The sequence below is a fragment of the Podarcis filfolensis genome (genome assembly GCF_964270895.1).
Source record: "Podarcis filfolensis genome assembly, chromosome: 7".
Lineage (NCBI taxonomy): Eukaryota > Metazoa > Chordata > Lepidosauria > Squamata > Lacertidae > Podarcis > Podarcis filfolensis.
The window spans coordinates 32,899,858-32,919,483 of NC_139603.1; the positions used below are offsets into that span (position 1 = coordinate 32,899,858).

Sequence of the window (19,626 nt, forward strand, 5' to 3'; positions counted from 1 at the left end):
CTAATGAATGGGTAGTCCATTGGCTTTCAACTTCATTCATTCCTTGACGCTATATTAACATATGCGGTGTGATATGCCTGGAGTGACAACGTGCCCTTCAGGCATTAAAAACATGGGTCTTGTGTCCACACTCTTCTTAGCCACCATGATTTAGTAGAAGACTTGTTCTGCTGTCAGATCCGCCAATTTGAGACTCATCTCCCAGTGAAGTATATATGCTGATGAAAAGCTGCTTTAGCAGCAAAGAGACTGCTAATTGTTTGATTATACAGGTCTTCACATTAATGAAGCACTATTCCATGGATTTGGAGCATGGCGTGCAACCAAATTACCACCCCAGCACTCAAGCTGTGAAATCTGATTATTCATTAGCCAGTCGGTGAGTGGTACAAACATCTCCCCACCCCCCAACAAAACCATCAAATGAAAGTGACTGGGGTTTTTTTTATTCCACCCCCTCCTATTAATAAGAATATTAGGTTTCAGATTTTTTATCTTTAAACAAAATCAGTGATAGTAGCCCACTCAACAGCATTAAGAATTAGTATATTAGAGGAAACAACATAAGAAGTAGCATTCCACACACACACCCAAACTGCTGCACATATCATTTATCGTCCAAGTTTGTTTGTTTTTATCCCTGTCATCCTGCCCTCCACCCCTCAAGGCCTTTACTTCCCGGAGCTCATCATTGGTTACCTACTGTGGCCCATTTTACAAACTGAGAGACCTCTATATCCTCCCCCAAACTGACAAGATGAAAACAGCAATTGACTTTAAACAAAACAACACACCGAATCAAAGTAAGGACGGCTCACACTGTGTCTTCTTCTACAAGACTGACTGGGTCCAAGATAAATGAGTCTCTAAAAGTCATTCAGAGCTTTTTGTTTTTAATTACTTTATAAATCTTGTTCTTTTAGCTGGGAAAATATCACAAATTCCCTCTCCACCTAGTGTAAATAGTGAGTCATTTTGCTGAGAGTAATTGGAAAGGAAAAGACAGTATCTCTCCCCCACCCTCCCACCACATCCCAACTATTCTGCATCTCCCCGACATATTTTTTATACCAGCAGAGCATAGACAACTCCAACCTGAGGGAGATTCCCACTCCAGCTAGACTGTTTATACAATAAATGTATCTGGGATCGGTTACAAAGTGAGATGATGAGTGGAAATCCTTCCTCACATAGAGGCAAGGTACTCCTGACATCTTCAGCAAATGGGATTATCTGTAATGAGATTACACATAAAGAGATTAAGATGTGAACTGACGCTCCTAGGAGATACAAAGGGGGCTCTGGAGACAACAGAGAAATGAGGTGTCAGAAGCAGAAGGTGGAATCGCTTCCTTAAGAAGATTTTTCATGATAATGATAATGATCACATTGTTATAATGACGCCTTTCATCTAGGGACGAACCCCCAAGAGCGGCATGAGTTATGTACGCGTATCTTATTCCATCACTGAGCAGTACCCACCTCTGTGTGGAAGACAAGAGTAGATCACCAGTGGGCATCGTTAGACTGGAACAGTCATGATGAATTCAGCCAAAGGAAGAGAAAATGTAATGGATGGAATTTGAAAGAATCCGATTGAAATCTCATTCCAAATATGAGTTTATCATATCAAGAGATGCATTAGTGCATTAAGAGAAACCTCTTAAGCAGCCAGATAACATTTGGTTGATTAGATTTTTAAAAAGCACAAATGAAATAAATTGATTGGGGGACAATTAAGGCATTGCACCAGCACCCTAAAAAATGAGATGTACAAGCAGAAAAATACATAAAAGCATTTACTTACTTACTTACTTACTTATGCACATTTATATTGTTGCTGTATAAGAAAAGTTCCCTTTTTGCTCACAAAGCAAAAATAAGAATATGACATTAAAACTACAAATATCCCTATTTTCACCTGAGGAATATTGGAGGGTGGGTGGGTGTACATGCACGTGTTTAGAAACCTCTGCCTTTTGCATGGTGAGAATGTAGCCCATTGATGAAAGGTAAGACTCACATTTGCTGCTGGCCCCAACCACCAGTGGCATGTGGCCTTCAGAATGTTGCCCAGGAGGGAATATGACCTTTGATATGTGATATGGGAAGGGTGGACTTGGGCTGTTTGTTGGGCTATTAAAATTGTGTATCTCCATCTATATTCAATCTTTGCCAGTAAATCCCCAGTGATCTCTTTCCAAAGTGAACCCAACCTGGGTAACCCCTGAACCTTTGGACTTTTCACTGCTTAGAGAATTGGGGCGTATGTTACATTGCCATTGCCATCATGGCCGCCTCCGCCATCCTGATGCCCTCCAGGTGTTTTGGACGACAACTCCCATCAGTCCCAGCCAGCATGTAAGAGTGGAAGGCTGCCCTTGTTGGAGAAACACCGCTCCAATCTTTTAGTTTATTCCCTCTTCAGAAATGGTGACCATGCCTGCAATTCATATTAAATTCTGACAGAATTTGTTTTAAAAGTTACAGACTTTTAAAATGTTCTTAAAGCTAAACAAAAGCTAATCGATTGATTTGTTTGAAATTTGGTATGATTAATCCACTCCAGAGGGGCTCCTTTGCCTACAAATTCATCCACTTTTCACAGTAAAAAAAAGGGGGGAATTACAGCCCTTTTTTGATCCCCCATTGTAATCAATGTGGGCCAAACAAAGCTCACATTTAAGAGATCAGATCTCATTCCAGATCACAAATCTGATCAGAATGACACAGATCAGATCTGAAACAGATCAGGTTGCATCACAATACTATAAAATACAGGTACAAAGTGAATATTGTGGTCACTGCAGTCCCCTAAAATATACAATTGTTTTAATAAAAGGGTTCTGGTTCGCCAGAAGCAGCTTAGTCATGCTGGCCACATGACCCAGAAGCTGTACGCCGGCTCCCTCGGCCAGTAAAGCGAGATGAGCGCCGCAACCCCAGAGTCAGTCACGACTGGACCTAATGGTCAGGGGTCCCTTTACCTTTAATAAAAGGGGGATGTTGTGATCTGCCTCAGAAATCTGTTATTTTGGTTATGTTGTATATAGTTTTATATGGGTGTGAGTTATCTTTGATAATGTTATCTTTGAACTTTTTTGTTTTGTTTTTTTGAAGATCTGTGCTTGTGTGAAGTTTTAATCCCAGCCAAACTGAAAACTTGCTTTGCCTTCACAGAATCTGGACTGTTAACATTCCCACAGCTCCCCCCTGCTCCCACATTGGTTAGCTGGAATGTTTGTGAACAATATTATGTGCCCATCACATTAATTCAGTTAATCAATATCTGGTATCTGAAGAAGTGTGCATGCACACAAAAGCTTATATCAGAACAAACTTAGTTGGTCTATAAGGTGCTACTGAACATTTTTTTTCTTTTCAGTTAATCAGTGTTAGGGGCTTCACTACCACAAGCAAAATGAAACAGGGTACAGAGCTCCCATCACAAAACATTCCTGCAAACCTCTGACTGAACCATCCTAGATTATCAGGCTAAGGCCAGACAAAGTTGTATCTTATTATGGAGCAAACACCACAGCACTCCATGGACTACTTCTCAGTAAACATGTTTAGGATCACACGGCACATCCAATCAATTTGAAACTTACTTTGCCCAAATCAAACAACAATTTGCAAAGGCAGCTTCGAGATCAAAGCACAGAGTTTAAAGGTGCCCCTCCATATTCCTTCTTTCTTTTACTGAAGGCTTGAGAATGCTTTCATAATCTTGCCTCCAGGTGCACTTTAATGTCCAGAGGATGAGTAAAGGAGTGTTTACAAATTAAAATCTCTAAGCTCCTATGGAAGACACTGTCCACAAATCACAGTCAACGGCTATGAAGAAAGCATAGCTTGCTGTACTACTTTGGGATTGCCCTGAGCCCCATTTTCATCTGAGAGAGATGCATTCAACTTTTAAGTGACTCAGTTCCCTGAGGCGACAATCCTGAGACAACCTTTGAGGGGCACATGTAGTGGGGCTTTTGATCTCTCCCACTCCCAAATATTAGTTCTCCGCAGTTCATCATAAGCTACCCTGAGATGCTCCCCACTTTCTAAAATGGTTTGTCAATCTGAAAAATGCAGGAATTGCTGGTAGGAAATTTTTAAAAAGAGGCCCTGCCTGTGTGCACAAAACTGTTTGCATGGTCCTCAAGAGTACAGCTTCAGTTATTATTTTACTAGCAACATGTATGTCATTTGAATAATGCAGGAACCCATGGGAAATATTGAATTTCTCCAAGTGTTTCTTTCCACTGAGACACATTGCATCTCCCTTTGGGTTAGTTAGTTAGTTAGTTATGCATTACGTTCTACCCTTACTTCCACGGGAGTCCTGTCAGTGAGAACCAGGCTGCCATGTCTGAGGGGGCAAAAGGCACATTTCCCCCTCACCTGCTTCACTTTCCTCCTAATAGAATACCACAATTGCTAGCTTATCGGGGGAGGTAGAGTCAAAAGAGTGTACTTGGGGTTAAACCCATTCCAGGCCCCTGGTGTCTCCAGTGACTCAACCTATTGTGCAGACTGTTGCTCCTATCTGCATCTCAGGGTCTATTTCGTGGTCATTGTAGAGTGTCACAGAATTTTGGGAACTGACGCTTCTGAAGAAGAAAAACGAAAGGGAAAGTACCAATCATAGAAAAAAGAAAGGAGAATATCCTTTTCCTGGATACCTGGCAGTTATCAGGCCCAATGCATTTCAGAATAAATCTTTCTTCCAGGACAGAATAAGAGTGTCATGAAGAAAAAATTCTCCCAAAATGCATTGGGGCTAATAAACTTTGCCCTGAACACTGGAGATTTCCTCCTTTCTTCTTCCTGTGTGGGTGTCAGTGTGGCCTGCCACGCACCTTGTAAGCTAGCCTGGTGTATTATGGCATGATGGAGGATGCTCACTGTTGCCTGTGTTGAAGACATATTCAACTGCAGGCTTGTTGACTTTTGTACATGAAGTTGTGGGAGATGCCATTTTGTCCTTTGCCTCAGCCAGCAAAAGGTCTTGGAGTGTCCCTGACTCATTCTCTTGGCTATAGATGCTCCCCAGGAGCTGCCAATGGGCCATTTCTCTTCTTAGAATGGAAGACACCACCAAGACTACCAATTTTCCAAAATGGAAAAGACTCCCTCTCTATTTAGCAATTCCACAGGAGGGAGGATTTGGAAAGGACTTCTCATGTCACGCCACTGCTGTGTGAAATCTCTAGTGTGAACTCTATTTTCTGTAGTCCGATTAAAGGCTACAATTGCCTTGTCCCATCGCAAGCCTGCAAATCCAAGTCTACCTAAAATGAGAACAGATATAAGCCTTTGTTTGGGAGGAATTCATTTTATTATAAAAGGGAGAAACAAATCAATGAAAGCTAAACAAAGAAGCAGAAACAATGTCTGCAAAATTATATTACCAGATGTTTCGCCAGCCTTTACCGCTTTGTTTTATATTTACATCTCTTGCTTGAATGGCAGCCTAGTAACTGCAGCATACTTTGAATGGTTCTACTATTTTCAAAGTGATTTTGCTGCTAATTGAAATTTTCACAAAACGGAAGGCTGTGTTTTCAGAACAGGTTACCACAGTAAAAATTGCCCTATATTCCTTGACACGGACATGCCTCAGGGTAAAATCCTACTGAATACTCAGAAATAAAATGGCTTTATGTTCCCACTCGCAAGGAGAGATGAAATAAATGTTTATCTCTGAACTCAGTTCATTTCTTGGCAGTGCCATAAATTGCCAAAGGAGTTTGTGTTATAGTGCTTAAATTTACTATGAGAGGAAGAAGAAGAAGAAGAAAAGAGGAGGTAAAATTTGGGTGTGCATATTTAACAAAATATCAATCAAATGCTAACAGCCTCCACCAATTGGACCTAGTAAATACATTACGTGGAAAACAAGTTATATTGATTTTTGGCAAAAAAATAATATACATGTTATTGATTGCAGACAAACCTTCTTCCATGTATTATACTCATTGTCGGGGCATGCAAACAGACTTATGGTAGGTATTTAAGATCAAGTCGCTTAATATATTTAACCTTAGGGTCAGTGGAGAACTCAACAGGACTTAGGGGATAGTTAGTCTAGGGTCCCATTCAAAAGAATGAGCAAAAGGAGAAGTAAGAACATTGGCATAAGTGAAGTAATACACATTACAATTTTGTCCAAAGGGGAAGCTGTATGACCAGAGTCTAAATTACCCAAGTGTACCACTGCTTAGGGCCTACTACAGACCCTCCAGCTGTCCCTATTTTCCAGGGACAGTCCCGTATTTACAGAAGCCATCCCGGTTTCTGACTTGATCCCAGAATGTCCTGCTTTTCCTCAGGACATCCCTATTTTCATCTGAGAGGTGTTGGAGAGTATGGAGTTATCCCCCAGTCAAGGTGATAAGTAACTATACAACCTTTAGAAGACAGGTTTAATGTTTTATTATGTTTTTATATGCGGGAAGCCACCCAGAGTGGCTGGGGCAACCCAGTCAGATTGGTGAGGTACAACAACAACAACACAGTGATACCTTGGTTTAGTTTATGAACAACTTGGATTAAGAGTGCTGCAAACCCAGAAGTAGGTGTTTTGGCTTGTGAACTTTGCCTTGGAAGCAGAACATGTTCCGTTTCATGTTGAGTGTGTTCCATTTGTAAACTGAGTCCCCCGCTGCTATGGGAAAGCACAACTTGGTTTAAGAACGCTTTGGTTTAAGATCGGACTTCTGGAACGGATTAAGTTCATAAACCAAGGTACCACTGTAATGGAATAGGACGCCCCTATTTTCATTGTAGAAATGTTGGAGAGTATGCTACTACACTGAAAACACCTGTGGCAGGTCAGCTCCATTATCCATCAAGAGTAGTAAGCCTATGTCTGGAGTGTACTACTTTAGAATGCAAATGGATATTTGCAGGAATAAATGCTCCTACTCCAACACGCACACATTCATGAACACATACATTCCCTGTAGATTAACAATCTGGTATGTTCTTTTACATGTGTAACCATTTACAGATAGGTAGCCGTGTTGGTCTGCCATAGTCAAAACAAAAATTTTTTTTTTCCTTCCAGTAGCACCTTAAAGACCAACTAAGTTAGTTCTTGGTATGAGCTTTCGTGTGCATGCACACTTCTTCAGATACACTGAAACAGAAGTTGCCAGATCCTTCTGTATAGTGAGAAGGTGGGGAGGGGTATTACTCAGACGGGTGGTGGGAATGGGTGATTGGCAGATAGCTGTGATGAGCCTGTTGACGACTCTTAACGACTGCAATAGGTCTTACAGGAAAAAGCAAGGGGTGAGAAGGTGAAAAATGGCTTTGTCATGTATAATGAGATAAGAATCCAATGTCTTTGTTCAGACCAGGTCTCTCCATGGTTTTAAGTTTGGTAATGAGTTGCAATTCAGCAGCTTCTCTTTCCAGTCTATTTCTGAAATTCCTTTGTAGTAATACAGCTACTTTGAGATCTTGTATAGAATGTCCTGGGAGATTGAAGTGTTCTCCTACTGGTTTCTCTGTCTTGTGATTCTTCATAAATTCATAAATCGGACATCAAGAATCACAAGACAGATTTTGTTTTGACTATGTGTAACCATATAACACTACAAGCCTTTTGAGAAGGCACCCGAGTCTCTTGTGAGTTGCCTGGTTGCAAGCTGAGGAGATCATTTCACCCCTGTATTGACCATGCCCAAGGGACACTGCTAGCGTATAACATCTTTCACAATCAAGGGTGCTCAAGGAATGCCCTTTCAGGCTGCTCTTTGAAACCCCCACTCACCAGACAAATGGTTGTTTCCAAGGGGGCGGGAGAGAATGCCTTTATCAACCACAGAATCACAGAGCTGGAAGATTCCAAAAAAGCCTCAAGACCAGTTGCAGTTTTATAAGGCAGTAATAGTACTACTCACCAGTTTACCTGCATTCTCTATACTCCAGGCCAGAGTAAACATGAGTGGCATGTGTTAACCCAAGTTAAAAGCTACACATGGAAGAGGTTGAAGCTAATGCACTGCCTGCCCTGTTCTACCACTGACCACCATGCCCACCCCAGCCTACTATAGGGCAAAACTCAGTCTTGATTGCTGCAGCTGGAAAAGATATGGTAGACCAGGATGCACAATAGCTATGCTTTCTCTTGCTGCTTGTTAGCTTTTGCAGAGCAGGCAGGCAGACTCTCTGCATTGAATTCTGACAAATACACGCATTTGTAAAGTGTGTGTGTGTGTGTACTTTTCTATAAACTCAAAATGTCGAACAACCTAGAACATCTGATGACAGGGGTAACAGAAGTATGTTGTCATTAACGTTTTATTAGGGTGTTACATAAAAAGTAGAGATCTCACAAAAGGGTGTAACAAAAGCATGAGAAAGGAATCAATCCCACATCATGTGACATTGAAGAAGATGCCAACTCTCTGAAGTTTATGAAAAACCTACTCTTATATGGATGGCAATAGTCTAGGAATAGTCACCGTACTTGTACTGAGACATGGAAGAATCTTTCTCAATATCTTCATGATAAAAGGACCTTAGGTTACCCTCACCTTCTCTGTGGAGCATTAATGTGGAACCAATGTCACAAATGACCAACCATTATGAGAGCATCAGATTTCAAATGGTGTGGAAATAATGTATCAGAAGGACTTTAACTCCATCAATCATTTTTGCGTCTTAATCTTGTTCTCTCAAGGCTAATGAAACCAAAGATAGCAATGTCACCTGGGTTCTGAAAAGTGTGGGGAGAAAATGGCCTAAAATGAGCTGCTGAAGCTACTCCTTTCTCCGCTATGGTGGGTACTACTACAGCTATGGAGCTGTGCAATCCTTTGCACCCCCTTCACACTGTACAATATGCTTCTCACGATACAATACATATTACAAATGTTGTCATAGCCAAAACACAAAGTCAGTTTTGAGGGTTCATTTTTAGGTAAGCAAAAATAATTTAATAAGACTAATAAATGTTTTGGCCAAGTTCCGCTCATACCTTCCTGGCATCTTCAGAAAACATTAATGGCCACTTACCAGTCTTCATGGTACTGGCACTGGATGTTCTGCTGAAAGACTATGGTTGGTGTGAATAGGTGGATGAGGCAAGGCTTCCCTGTAACTTGAAATTTTGAGGCAAATTTGAAGATTCCTGCAAAGAGGAAGGAAAAAAAAACTTTCAAGGAGCTCGGAAAAAGCAAGAGGCAGCTCAAGATGAGTAGCAACATTTCACAGAAGAATTTTACATTGGCCTAAGTACATATTGAGTTGGTTTGTATGGCACGGTAAGCCAAACCATAGCTTACTGAGATCACAGAAAAGTGCAATTTCTAGAGATGAGCTCACAGCTGCTCTGTTATTCAAATCCTCTTATGCTCTGCTGTGCCAAGCTAAGACAAGGTTTAGCTTAGCATGTTGCTTCCTCACTAACTAGGTTTGTCCTGGACTACAGCTTGGGGTTAGAGTTTAACCACGAGTCATAGCTCGAATGACAAACTATGACAAACATCAGCTCAGCTCGCTATGGAGTGCCATTAAAAGGGACCAGGGGAGATCAATGTAGTTCCAAGCTCCCTGCACTTTTGTACAGTCTCAGTAAGCCCTGGTTTAGCTTACGGTTGTATATACCAGGCCATTATATAGTTTATTTCAGAAATCATGAAATATTTTCCTACCTGATTATTTTAGTTTCGAAAAGAAAAAAAAAGAATAAAAAATATGGCCTCATCAAAGTCACTGAGATTTTCCCACTGAAATGCAAGATGAGATTTTTACTCTACTGCATTCTAAATTATGTTAAGCAGATGTTTGCTTTTTAGAGGAGAGAAAATTTCTAGTGCCTTATAAGATACTAGTAGTCAAGGGGGCATGCTTAGAATACATTATTCTATACAATATTGGTCTATACGGATCTCCGGCCAGAAGCAGCCTGTTTATTACATGGGGCTTAAGGGGCAAAAAAAATAAAAAAGGTGTATTTCTTGTGAAATGCTGAAAGTTAGGTTTGAACAGCCCAAGGTTGTTGGGGGTTTTCCTACCCTTTGGATCAGGCTGCAGTTGTAACCTGCTTCCCATATTTTCTTTCCAATACATTTTTCCAGTGAGAAGCCCCCTTAGAACCCTAGGGCGAGCCCAGCTGGGTCCGGTGTCCTCTAATCTTCATTAACTCTAATTTCATTATTACCTGTCCTCAGATGACCTCAACTTCCCTCTGTATTTCTGTTTATTCCCATAGGAAATTAATTTCTGTCTCTGGCTGTAACCCATCCATCTTTGCGAGCCCCAAGGCAGAGAGATGGAGTAAGAATTGTTCCCTTTCCCCATCACTAACCTCAGCATCCCAGCACACTCCAGCAACTGAACCGAGTTCTTTACACATCTCTTTGTTTCAAAAAAGTTCGTAGTTTTAGCTCTTAAAATGTGACCTGCTTCTATAACAAATGTCCATATCAGCTCTTGCCATTTCTTTTCCTTCATCATTAATTATAAGAATTGTTTGGGATTATTCCACCCTAGCAAACGCAACTACCCTGCACAAAACAGTACAGTCATGGGGAAAGAATATAAAACATTGTGTATAACATTTAAGAAAATTTAAATGGGTTCAAAGCAAGGAGAGCAGGGGATTCAAACTGCAAAATCCCAATGAAACACGTTTAAAAGCTTGGCATTTAAGGGCACTATTAAAGAGTCCAAGGTTGGATGATTCCACAAGTGACATCTTATGCATGCTTATTTAGAAGCAAGTTCTTCTGAGTTCAGCCAGGCTTACTCTCAGAGAATCACACAAATAATTGCATTTTATATAGCTGTTTATCTATTTACAACTGTCTATAAAGCATTTGAGCCTCCCTTGCTTTGTCAGGTCAGCTATGAACACTGTAAATGTGGGTGAGAATTCAAACGATAAATCAAATATATTGTTATCAGTTTGGGGTGCTGAGCTGGGTGCCATACCCCTCTAATCCTTGGATCCAGCAAATGTTAGAATTTAATCAGTTCTAATTCTTGGAATAGTTCAGCTATCCTTCTAACCAGGTGATAGCCTGTGTGATGAGCCATTAAGTGGGATTAAGGTGCTCCATGCGAGATGGCAAATTGGTGGCAACTCTTCCCTCAACAGATAAAGTCAGAGTTTAGAGTAGGGAGTTTGGGGAGCAGTGATGTGACCTAGATGGAAGGCAGCAAGCTGGAGAGAGACCCAAAGCAATGTTTGATTTCTGCTTGAATCCAAGCCTGCAGCTATGGGAGAAACAAGACTCTTTGGGGGTGTTTATGCTGTGAACCCCTCCATCATAGCCTCAGGTTGTATCCGTGTGTAAATAAACCATATGTCATAAAGACAACACAGTCTCTGCAGTGCCTCATTTCCAAAAGGAAAGTTGATCACTTGGTATGGGCCTGGAATCTCTGGAATCTCGCACTGCTTGGAGACTGAGGTGGCACACATGGTATGTTGCAGCCATTAGAGCCAATTTATGCTTCATATGTGAAAAATGCCCTTTAGCTATTCCATGTACCATTGTGATGATTTGCTTGCCTGTTGTTGTTTTCAACTATGGCTTGTAAATTTACTTGCTCTTTGCCCAGATAATGTTCGGTTATTGGGTGGTGTACACATGTGTAAATAAAATATTTCTTCGTTTGTATGCAAGCTCACCTTCCAGTTAATTGTTAGAACTTGCTGCTCTCGTTTTCCCATCCTCTTCCTTTAACTGCCTTTATCTTATTTTCAGTTTCTGAATAACCAGAGATCACAAGACAACAATCAGTCGGAACATCGGCCGTTTCAGCTGCAGGAATGTATCTGTCCAGTAGCTCCCAGGCACTAGTGAATGGAAAATAAAAGTTTCGAAAAACTGCCTGCAATCCTCCCTTGACAGCTGTAGAGACTACTGCCCTCTGATTGGACTATGGATTAAGTGGCACGGCAATAACATTTTATTTCTGCCCTGTACCCGGCTAATGAGTGTGCTTGGCACTGATCAGAAATAAACTCACAAGAAAGAGAAGAGGAAAAAAGGAGAGATGGGGAAACAAACCCTTCCTTTCGCTCTATGCCTTTGACAAACAGCTGAGGTAATAAACAGCGAGCTTTATGGCCTAATTGCATTTTAATCAATTTGAGCTCTGAACTGCATTGGAGAGGCTGCTAACTTATATTAGAATCATGTATGGTTTTATTACACCAAGTTCCTTCCATTAATAGGTTGACTATAACTAAGCCACATGGGGCTACCTTGAGTGTGGCCTTTCACTCTAGAGGAGTTTGCCAAAGATACTAGGATACTAGGAGTTTGCCTAGACGATACTGGAAATATACACTAATCAGGTAAGCCTCCTGATGGCTTACAAGGACCTAACGTGAGAATTACATCAGCCTCTCAGCAAAAGTCACGGAACTGACAGGAGATGCCAAAAACACCACTCCAAGCCATGGTTTGACAAGGACTGTATCAACGCCAAAAAAGCCCTGAACACCAAGCCTTCACGTCCAATACAACCCCAGCCTCTGCAATGGATCTCCTGTATCACAAAAGGCAATACAAAAAACCGCTGACCTGGAAGAAAAAGGAAGCAACAACAAAGAACTGGACACGGGTTATTCATGCAGCCAAATCCAACAATCCTGCCCTTTTCTGGAAGACCATAATACTCCTTCATACTAGCAGTCCACCAATGGCAGACTGTCACATCTCGCCAATGACCTGGGAGACACACTTCCAAAAACTCTACAGGGACACTGATGCTGAGAGAGATCAAATCTCCCTAAACATAGGAGGTTTTTAAAAAAGTTTAATGTTTTATTATGTTTTTATATACCGTATTTTTCGCTCTATAAGACACACTTTTTCCCTCCTAAAAAGTAAGGGTAAATGTGTGTGCGTCTTATGGAGCGAATGCAGGCTGCGCAGCTATCGCTGAAGCCAGAACAGCAAGAGGGATTGCTACACAAAGCCTCTTCAACAACATTTGATTCTAAATATTTTTTTTCTTGTTTTCCTCCTCTAAAAACTAGGTCCGTCTTATGGTCGGGTGCGTCTTATAGAGCGAAAAATACGGTATGTTGGAAGTTGCCCAGAGTGGCTGGGGCAACCCAGTAAGACGTGTGGGGTATAGATAGTAAAATTATCATCAGGGAACGGGACATCCCTATTTTTGTCTGAGAAATGTTGGAGGGTATGCTGCAAATATTGTTGTTTTTCCTTCTTGGGAAGTTAACAAACAGGGTGTAGCTTAAGCCCAGGCTTACTAGGGAACCCTTTAACTACCGGTACTCATCAATGGACCATGAAAAGTAATAATACATGAGTTGCTTAGGTCAGACAAGAATCCTGCCAAATGGCAGACAAATAGGTCTCAGGGAGTTGTGTTAGGAACCTTTTTGGGGTGGTTCCTTTCTGGCGAAAATAATTGCACCTCTTCTTACAAGTTTGACCCAACAGCCACAACGGAGCTCTTCTTCTGAGCCCTCTCTCCCCACTCTGATGTTTGCTCTCCCCTTCCCTATCACCTCACCCTGGCATTATGATAACATTCCTTTTGCTTTCAGCAGATGCTTGTTTGCAGCATTTTTTCCTTAAAAAGCAATCCCACTTTGGTATATGCCACCTCTTAAAGATCCCTCTCACCTCTGAGATGCCCCAAATCCCTCTTAAGACACCCTGCTTTGCTTTGAGATTAGGGATTCATCCAAAACCAAGGCACCCCCCCCCCGCCAATGGGCCTTTGGTCTGTTCCAGCAAGCCTTTTCTTATGCTCCCTTTATTTATCCAATTTTGGTTAATTCATAGGGCATCATCCACATGTCTATGAGCTTTATCCCACAAACAAAAATCCCTGTTTGAGAGCATAATTCATACATCTTATTAAAGCAGCCCTAGCATTGCATACAAACTGGCTCTTAGCTACTAACAGCAATGCTTCACAGCAACAGAAACAGGAAACTGTGGCTGGTTTTTTTTTATTAAAAAAAATTAAATTTAAAAAAAACCAGAATTGTGTGTGTGTGACAATATTTAGTTCCCACCATGTCCCTTTTAGCCTTTGAACAAACACATCCCCAACACCAACACGGTGTTATGTCAAATATTGGACATAGATCAAGTCACATTTGTACATTTTAGCATACAAAGCACTCGGAAAACTTCTCAGTGTCTAAACTGGCAGCCAATTGAAATTTCCCCCTCCGCTTTCCCCAAGGTCTGAGGTGTAGGATTCACGAGCCAGGGTCTTAGCTAGAACAGGTGTCTATCGCTGTGTAAACAGCAATTAGGCCCAAATTTCAGACTTTTCTCTCTCTCTTTTTTTTACCAAATCCCTATCTGAGGAAAAGCCCAGGAATAAATAGTTGCTGTAACGGCCAGGGGTATTGTGCAGCATTATAGCCTCCAGCTGGGCTATTACATACTATAGACGGGTGAAGAATACGAGCACCTGACAGATGTGTTCTGTTAGCTTCATTAGGAAAAAAACAAAGAAACTCCTCAATTAATAGCTGTGGAGCCAAAGGGAGGGGGTGGGAGGAATCATAGCCTGTTATTTAAACAGAGTCAGGGAGCTTTTCACTGGTGGCTTAATATGGTTCATTAATAAAAAACAGCTTTCTGAATGCCCAGTTTAAGTCAAAAGAAATCACAAGCATTTTTTTCCTCAGAAAAGGAAGGGCAAAATGACAAACTACAGTTGTTACATTCATGTTGTGTGGAGGGGGGTTGTCAAGAGGCGGAGGGCAGCCCATCTCAAGGATCCCTTTAAGCTGTGTGGCTGGTTGTTTTTCACGTTGAGTGAGAGAGCAGTGCTTCAAAGCTTGCCAGGGTCGCAGCAAGACCTTAGCTTGAATGGTTTGCTGGGGTTATATAACCATTTCCGAAGTCTTGCCCAGGAAGCTTTCACTGCCGTTCGACAGGAACGATGATTTCCAGAGTGCTGAAAACAAACTCTTATTATGGCGGAAATAATATGTGTCCGCAGACCCTGATGACATTATTATGACTATTATTATTTCAAGGGTTTGGAAACCCTAGTAAAATCATGTTAACTGCAGCTCTCCGTAGTAGCATTTCTCTACCACAATAGCCTTTACCATTCCTTTTGTTTCAAACAGTGCATTATCAAGACGCGTGTGCAGGCGGAGAATGCATGTTTCACCACATATATTATGCATGTCTATGCATGTATCTGATAAGCTGTTACCAATTTTTATTATTAATAAAGAAAATCAAGTTATAGATAATTCAGAACTGCGGCTTTCATTCTTTTCTAAATATGAAACTGGGGGAAATAATAAACAGTTTTTATTTTATTTTTAAAAGACAAAGAAGAGAACTCGTTTCAAAATGTGTAATAATTCTGAAACTGCAGAGCTTATTACAGGGGAGCTGTATAAAGTCCCCTGTTGCCTTTTCAAAGGGATGGATAAGTCTGCTCAGATGTTGTGAATTTAGAAATAAAAGGTGGTAGCAAAAGGCACATTGTGAGCAGGAAGGATGTAGTGTAAGATTTTTAAAAACAAAGCAGCACCTAGAATATGAAAGAAAGCAGTGGGTGATTGTTAGAGTAAGACTGGAAACACATAATTCACTCTCCGAAAGCTGTTCCTGGTAGATCATCCCACTTTTCCTTCTAGTACACAAGGGTTTGCAAGGTATTGTGTGTTTTTTTGGGGGGGTGGGGCTGCAAATCATATTTGACCATAAGTAACAATAGGACAAAATACACCATAAAAAGCAATTCCTCTCTCCATGAAGTTAGTTAGGTCACAGGTTCATTTCAATGTTGTGTAAGTGTTGGAACAGGACCTGGGAAACACAGGTTCAAATCCCCATTCAGCTCACTATGTGGCCTTGGGCCAGTTATTCTTTCTCAGCCTAACCTACGTCACAGGGTTGTTGTGAGAATAAAAAGGCAGGGAAAGAACCATGTGCACTGCCTTGAGCTGCTTGGCAGAAAAGGGGCGTGTTATGGAAAAAGTAAAACAAAACAAAAAAACGTATCAGGGTAGCACAGGTGCTGTCTCCAGCCTTTCAGAGATGGAAATGAACAGAAATTCTGTTGCCCAAGCTTCCACACGTGAACCATCCGCATTATACTTTTAAAACAGTAATATACCACTTTAAACAGTCACAGCTCCCCAAAACGAATTCTGGGAGCCGTAGTTAAGGGTTGCTGTTAGGAGACCACTATTCCCCTCACAGAACTACAGTTCCCAGACTTGCTTAACAATAAACTCATCTTCCCGGGGGATTCTGAGAAACGATGATGATGGAATGTACTGTACTTCAGAGGTTCTCAAACTGTGCTCCACACGCTACTGGTAGCCAAGGAGAGCCATTCAAGTAGTCCGTCAGAGAGTTTCCAAAACGGTCTGTATGTGGCCCTTTACTTGACTGATTTTTTCCTGATAGGTTGGTGCCATTTTTCACCTGCCAGGACCACTGAGCAGCCAAACAAGGCCCTAGCCTAGGATCCAGGATTTTCATAATACAGTTTTGCCCAGCCTAATTTCCCCCCTATTCATTTATGAGTTAAAGGGGTGCTTCGCAAAACCACAAGCACTTCCTTCACACTAGAAAGGGATGCTGAAATATGATATATGGTTTGGAATTGAAGTGTTCAGGGCATAGCTGTCAACTTTTCCCTTTTCTTGTGAGGAATCCTATTCGGAATAAGGGAACTTCCCTTAAAAAAAGGGAAATGTTAACAGCTATGGTTCAGGTTGGGGAACTGATACCTGCTGCTCTGGAGAAAGATGAGTCCTGAGCTCTAGAACTGTATATTCTATGTTAAATGCATAGTTTGCCATGGTTTTTGTGTGTTTTCTCCTCAGTCATGACGTGGACCACACATGTATATATTTAATGGCCCTGTAAACACACACACACACACACACTCCTGTCTCCCCCCACACACACACCCAAAACCTGCATGCTGCTTTTAGCACCAGCAAATGTAGAAATATCCCATGCCTCTTACAACCAGTGGTGGAAGAAGGGGTGGGGGGGCGGTCCCCCCCAGGTGCCATCTCTGAGGGGGGTGACAAGAAGGCACCCCACGGGGGGCTTGCCCCGCAGCTGTGTGCAGAGGATCCCGCCACCGCCACGAGCGGAGGACCTTGCCGCCACCGCTGCAGCTGCAAGCGAAGAATCCCGCTGCCACCGCTGCAGCCATGAGTGGTGGATCCTGCCACCATCCGTACGGCACATGCGTGGTGAGGCTACGTATGGCGCATGCGTGTGTGCCATATGTAGTGGCGCCCCTGTGGGTGGTTTGTCCTGCCCCTCAACACCCCACACCAGGTGCCAGAGAGCCTTCCTTCGCCCCTGCTTACAACATACCCAAAAGCAGGTGTCAAAGCTTTTGGAATATGCTGCATCCTGCCATTCACTCACTGAATTCCTTTTTTGCAACTTCCTTGCCCTTTCCAAGCAAGCCTGCCCTCCCCACACTGATATATTTCTCTCTGGGCTTTCAGGTTTGAAATGTGAATGGACCAAGTTTTACTCTTTGGGTTTTGCAGGATTTTGCTCATCTGCCAGGTGGAAAAGTTCATACCTTTTTGTTTCAGGAGAATGTTGGCTGGGAAAGCATCTAGGTCTTTTAAAACCCTTTACAATGCTGCAGTTAGTTGTCATCCTTTAGTTCACTTGCTATGAGGCATGTTTATGGGGCACGTTTTGCAGCCTATAAAGCCTATTTTAGTTCCTAGGGTTTGTTATACCTTCCCCCTTTCATCTTTTCAGCACCCACACTGCAAATTATCCTAGCTCTATTTCTCTGGTGTATTAAGCTAGCATCTTTGCCAAGTCCTTGTTCTCTGTTTAGATTCTGGCATCCCAGCCTCAGGCCAATTTTTGTTTCATTTGTATGTGCTGTCAGAGAAATGTCTTTATTCTAAAATGCCCCTTGTATATCAGCACTCAAGTGACCTGATGGAAGTAGCATGGGAAGTCTCGCTTTGTTTTCCCTTGCCTGTAGACACGCATGTGCATTTCATTTTCAGCTCCTCTTGTTGCAAATTGCAAAATTAATACTCTTCAGTGGTGTTCTGAACTTTATATTCCATAAAAGATTTGGCTTCTTAAACCGAAGTCTGAGTCACTTCCAATGATCAGATCAGCCTTTGCTGCCACAAATCTCTGCTTGCATGAGCAGTCTATTCATCTGAGCTGCGTAACGTGAAGCAACTTTCTATTCCTGCTGTGATTTTTCTAGCTAACGGAAGGGAACATACAATCTTGCACAAGGGGTTGCTGCTCCTATTTCCCGTTCCTAATGCAATTAGACTACTGACATGAACAGTAATTTGGGAAAGCAGTTATTTGGGAAAGCTAATTTGGACATCAGAAACAGATCCTGGCCATATTGTTAAGGTGAGAAAGTTAGGCTACTACTCTATTGCCAGTTAAGTAAGTACTATATAAACGTATTGTCTTGGAAAATAAACATATATGAAAGTATGCATTTTCTTTCAAAGTAACTATTTCAAACTACTTTGAGGGGTTTTTCCCCCCTACAATCAAGCAGTATAAAAATTATGAAATAAATACATAAATGTATTTTATCCTAAATGTATTTTATATGCATTTTAGTACATCTTTGTTAAAGCCAAGAACTGCATTGCAAAGTTCAGAGAAGTACAAAATATGAAGGATAGATGTGTTGCAATCTGCACACATTAGTCCATCTGCTGCTGCTCATAGCCAGCTCTTAACTGGAATTTGCAAAGAACTAAGTCAAGCATCCTTAATATTCATTGATCTTCCCCATTAAGTCATGTGAGCCAAAGTCAAGTTTCTGGGTACTTATAGTGTGACATTATACTGCAGATTGGATTCCTTTCTACAGCAGATGAATTATACCCTCTTCTGTTTGTCTTGTTCATCTCTTGTTTTAAAACAATTGCTGTGTTTTTAGTCAGTTTATTGTGAAGCGTTTACCCCACCCCACCCCTCAAGTGTTCCTTGAAAAAGCAGTAACCACATAAATAGGGATTATTATTTTTTGCATTTGACATTTTTGTACATTGGGATTTTCGGTGCAATATATTCCTCCACATATATTGTTCCTGGGAAACTGAAATATATTTCTATAGGATAGCGCTTCAAGCAACAGTCTCCAAGATTTCCATGGGCACAAGATGCAACTTTGTCTACATCACAGCATTGAAACTTTTGTATATTTACCCCCAAAGTCTTTCCTTTTCCTTTCACCAATACCCTGTGGCACACAATCCAGGCCCAGTGTTGGCACCCAGGCATCTTCAGGTCACAGCGTCCTGGCAGGGCTTGTTGGCACTGACACCAGCTCGAATACCCCTGCACTTGGCAGCTGAGTCTCAGCCAACAATGCCCTCCAATGCAATATCACTCCAGGGCATTGCCATAAAATGTAAGTGGTGCTGGTCTGCTGCTGCCAGGTGGGCCCACCAGCAAAGGACAGAGGTCTATAGGAGAGCACTTGCCAAGACCTGCCCACACACTCTGAAACCTAGATATGGCCCTGACACAACTGCATGAGGTTTGCAGCTGAACCTCCTCAGCCACCATTATCATGCAGTGGAAGCAAATTAAAGAAAAACAGAGGCAGAACGTACTCAGCTTCCTCTCTCTTTTGTGCCATATAGCACAATCACATGTA

At 41.8% G+C, this 19,626-nt stretch overlaps 1 long non-coding RNA gene across 1 annotated transcript; it reads right to left on the bottom strand.

Moving 5' to 3' along the window:
- Window positions 1-1,048: 1,048 nt before the first annotated feature.
- LOC310767253 lies at window positions 1,049-15,172 on the bottom strand. Its single transcript, XR_014550801.1, has 3 exons — window positions 11,648-15,172; window positions 9,025-9,139; window positions 1,049-1,233 (listed from the first exon to the last, which is right to left on the bottom strand). It is a non-coding gene; the product is annotated as an uncharacterized lncRNA (long non-coding RNA).
- Window positions 15,173-19,626: the final 4,454 nt, after the last annotated feature.